We start from the raw sequence: 5,224 nt of genomic DNA, 5'->3' as shown, positions 1-5,224 counted from the left end.
AGGCTGACCCCTCTGCAGTGGCCGGGACCACCCCAGAAAACATCCCAGGACCAAGCGGATGTCCCCTGCAGAGGGCTCCACAGGGTGTGTGCGTGGTTGTCAGTTGCCTGATACATCATCTTCTCCCTGTCACATCTCCCGGCCCCAGCCCAGCTGGGCCCCGGCCCCTCCACTCCGCCTCTCTCCCCACCTCTCCCCCTGCCCAGGAGCTTGTCCGGGCCTTCCTCCTGACACCTTCTGAATAATGACACCAGACCTCGGAGCCAACGAGTCGTGAATCAAAGTCGCTTCTCGATATCATAAAAGAGATGTTCTAAACCCCAAACATAAAGATCGTTTTATCTTTATTAATAGTTTAATGCATCTGAGAAAGCTATTTGACATTTTTTACACCTCCAACTCTTTCCTTCATGCATTGCTGGTCAGATTACACCAGGGTTCAGCCACTTAAATCCACTTAATAACTGACTAAATTCTACACCGAATTTACATTGAGCTACAAGCTGATTCTGGGATACAGATGAATTTCCTAGTGGGGGAAAAGAACGCACACTAATGCCCTGACTTCAAAGTTGTAAATCTGCTTCAATAATGAAAAAGAAATTAGTGAAAGGATTGGGATTGATGTCATGTTTCACAGCGCAGCTCAGAGTGAAGGAATGTACCTTGATTAATAATTGGGAGTATTTTCTTCACACATTTAATTAAAGTTCCACACTTACAGACACACATGTGAAACTAATTGGAAACACATGGAATTAGGGATGTAGAAAGCAATGCAACTCTTCCTAACGGTGGGCAGGGCCAGCATGATCAGTGTAGGATATTGTCAGGGGAAAGATCGGTCATTAGTGACATCTGAAGTGGAATAACATCTCATTGGTGAATTGTAGCTATTGCAGATACACACACACCATAACACATATGACCACATTTAACATATACACTTACACATGATGGAACCCAGCACGCACACACACACACACACACCAACACACATATCACCATATAACACATACACACACACACACGCGGAAACCGCGCACACACACACACACACACCATCACACATATGACCACATTTAACATATACACTTACACATGCTGGAACCCAGCATGCACACACACACACACACACACACCATAACACATATGACCACATTTAACATACACACACGCTGGAGCCCAACACACACATACACCATAACACACATGACCACATTTAACATACACACTTACACACGCTGAAGCCCAGCACGTGTGTGCGCGCACACACACACACAAGCACACACACACACACACACACACACTCTCTGGGCACATTGTGCAAAAATCCTCTCCACAACAGACACATGCTTAGGTCCACAAATTGCACACCGATACTCCCAAGCGAGGCTCAGTGGAGAAGGGGAGAAAACTGTTCTCTGTCTCTCCTTAACTTCCCAGAAAGAAAAAAAATAATGTAACTGTCAGAAATGTGATAGGACTGTCGAAGACATATGGAAAAATCTCAAACAACCCATGTAAGTTGTACAACATAAATCCCATTTCTATTTGTTCTGCGACAGTGTGTAAACCACACATTTTTCATCAAGATAGAAAATTAAAACCCTCGCCGGGTGTAGAATTGCTGGGGAAGTTGGATAGCAGCCCGAGTGTCCCGGCAGCAGGAGCAGCAACTGCAGACTGGCCTCAGCCTGAGGGATGCCCCTGACTTCCCTTCCTCCACAGCTGGAGCTGGTATGGCTGCCCGCACGCTGGGACTGGGACTGGCCGGGCGTCCCGTAGGCGTATCCCTCATTTAAAACATTCCCTGGTCAAGCATGTAACTAAAGCCAGGTCATCCCAGTCCCTGGAGAATTAGATAGTGTTATAGATTCCATTCACTGAAGTGTCTGTTTATCCTGATATCTGTTCCCCCGCTAAGCCAGTTTGTTAATCATAAGGAAATGTCTCAAGAATTCTTGAAAAGCTCAGCATTTTTGGGTGGGTTTGCTGTGGAAGGTCCCCACAGCTGTTTGAAGACTACATAATAACATCTTTTTGTTTATTCTCATCTGAATATCATTCTTCCTAAAAAAAAAAAGCCTTCCTAGATCAGGCTGGGAGGTTTCTTTTTGCCGAAGCCCCCTCCTGCCTCCTCCGGCTCTGTGATTTCATTTGAATTACCTTCTTCCCAAAAAAAAAAAAAGCCTCCTAGATCAGGCTGGGAGGTTTCTTTTTGCCGAAGCCCCCTCCTGCCTCCTCAGGGTTTGTCCCATATGGACCCCCCAAGCCACTGTTTTTAATAGCCCTGCCCCAACACACACACCCTCTGTTGACAGGCAGTCTACCACCAGGGGAAGCCTGGCACTTCTTGGACTTTGGGGTAATTTCCAATGACAGGTGCCTCATTGTGGTCAGAGTTCTGCATTTTCATTCTCGCTTTCTCCCCAGCATTCGGGTGGAGCCAGTGTTGATTGAGATCCGGCGCATTGGTCCCAGGATCGAGCACTGGGTGTCTCAGGGGTGTTCTCTGGGAGATGAAGATCACCGCAGAGAGGGCCGGACCCAAGGAGTTCTCAGTATCTTTGACCCTGAGTCCTCATGGCCACTGTTTGGCCTCTTGCCTTTGAGTCATTTAGATAGAACCACAGACTCCCTGAGCTTTTGAGATGGGAGGACTGGAGAGCATGCGGTTCGAACTTCTGCCTCCTCCCCCAGCGCGCAGATGGGGAGACTGAGCCCCGGGTGAAGCTCTTGTGACATGGGAGTGAGAGGAATCAGGTGGGAAGATGGCGTTCTCTCTGGGAAGTGGTGGGACTCAGCTGGTGCCTCTTGAGTTTCTGAAGCAGGAACTCTGGGTCCTCTGTCATCTCCACACGAAGCTGGGTCCCATCTCCCACCTCCTTTCAACGGACTTCGACAAGCATTTATTCAAGGACAACTGGCTGAGTACATAAGGGAACGAGTCTCTACTCCGAACCAGGCGGTGAGCTGCAGGCCACGGGGACGTGGCTCGTGTTCCAGGACCCACTCTCTCCTCTGCTCATAGTCATAGAATTTGTAGCTGGACAGAGAGGGCCACTTAACACAGACGCCACATTCCCCAGTCTCCCTCCTGCTCCCTGTGGCCATGGGCTTCCGTTCTGGCCAATGGGATGCAGGCAGAGTGCCAAGTGCCAGCTTCCTGGAACCTACTCCAGAGACAGCTGTTGTCTCTCCTCGTCTCCTCCGACTGCTGCTGGAAACCCTGCTGCTCCATCTTGGACCTGAGGCTGAGGGACAGCGCCTCTGTAGGGCCAAGGACAACTGAAAACATCTGGTCCCCACGGGCCTCCTGCGGCTACGCTGCCATTGCAACCCCGATCACCGACCTCCAAACTCCGTATGGGAGGAGGGGCGCTTTTCTCTCTTGTTTAAGCCATTGTTGCTCTGGTTTTTGGTTCTTTGTTTTGTCATTCATAGTTGATCTATTTAGTGAAATAAATACTTGACAAGGGTTTGGAAAATTCCGATTCTTTCTAGTTTTGCCAAGAAAACACTGGACTTTTTTCAAAAGAAAATGTTACTAAGAACCTAGATTCTCTGGCTGAAAATATTTTAAATAAAGAGATGTGTGTATATGTACACATGCACATAACCTCTCTATATACATATATGCTTATATAACACATGCATAGACGATCTTTGGAAGAATAAGAAGAGACAGGCCCTGGGAAAGAACTGGGAGCTTGGGGTTAGGGTAAGAAAGAGACTCACTGCCTACTTTTTTGTTCTGTTTTGATTTTTCAACCACGTGTATGGATTGCCTTTTTTTAAAATGCCAACATTTTAAAATGAATGAAAATCCATTTTGCACCTTAGAGACCCCCAGTCCAGTCACTGTCATATGAGCCTTTTCAATGTTGCCAGGTGGACATCTAGTTCCACCCTGGCTGCTCAGGGATGGGAGACCCGCCTCCTCCGCAGATAGCTTAATCTCCCCGTTGGAAACAGAGAAAAATGACAGACCTCTCTGAAACTCTCTTCATCTGGGGAAAACAGAGACCCTCCTCACGGGGCTGTGGCGACGGCACCTGGTGAGCTGGCCCATCCTAACTGCTCTGCAAAAGTGCTGGCTTCTGTTATCACACAGAAGGGCCTGACTGCTCTTCCCACCTGCCCCATAGCACCTCCCCAATGCTGCTTGCTGACTTGCTCACTCCCATAGTAAGTCCTCACTTAATGTCGTTGCTAGGTTCTGTGACTTTAAGCAAAATGACATATTAGCAAACCCGTCTATAATAATAAAAGCGTAATATGCTAATTTGACCAGGGCTGCTGATGCAAGGGCCAGGAGCCCCTTGCACGAATTTCGTGCATTGGGCCTCTAGTTTTACCATAAGTTAAGTTCCTAAGGCATCTCATTAAGGTTATAAAGAACCGGTGCTATTCAAGGATCTGCTGTATAACTATTGTCCTGACGGGCTTGCCTCCCTGTCAGCAGATGTCTCCCCTCCCCTGAGGGCAGGGACCAGGCTCAATGCACCCTGGTATCTCCAGCCCCAGTGCCCAGCCCAGATGCTGGCATGGAACACAGGTCCAGGACCATGGACTGGCTGAAAAAAGGAGGAAACGACCAGCTTAATTTTAAAATGCAGATCCTGACAGCAGTGCCCAGTTGATTGACAATTTTTACTGGAATTTTAGTTGTTTCTGGTTTCAGCTTTCAACTGCACCCAAGAGTGCCAAGGTGAGGCCCGAGAGGAGAGGGGCCCTGGGAACTCTGAAGGTATCACCCAGCAAGCGCTTTTCCTGTGAGGAGTAAGGAAATCCCCCGGGCATCTCCATCAGAACGTCTCTACCGGACGCTGGGCCGGGAACTGAGCACGCAGCCAGAGCACAGTGACACCTGGGGACTCTGCTCTGGGGTCACACCGCCTGGCTTCACATCCAGGCCCCAATGCAAGTCCTAGAAGTTCATGGGCCCCGTGAACTGGGGCAAGATATCGGAGCTCTCCAGGCTTAGTCTCCTCATCCGTAGACGTGAGGACGATAATCATGTACTTATCGCGTGTGTTAGTGTAAAGATTTAATGAGATAATGCCTTTGAAATCAATGTAGTAAGGACTCACAACTCTTTGAGGTATAAACATGATTGAATTTTCCCAGAGCTCCTCTAGCTGTGCGCTGTAGAACTCTCCCCTCCTCCTGTTCATGTAGGGAGGCAGGACCGTCATCGACATTTGGGGTACATCTAGAA

The sequence above is a fragment of the Myotis davidii genome, unplaced genomic scaffold, assembly GCF_000327345.1.
Source record: "Myotis davidii unplaced genomic scaffold, ASM32734v1 scaffold534, whole genome shotgun sequence".
In the NCBI taxonomy this organism is placed as follows: Eukaryota; Metazoa; Chordata; class Mammalia; order Chiroptera; family Vespertilionidae; genus Myotis; species Myotis davidii.
This window is presented reverse-complemented; position numbering follows the sequence as displayed.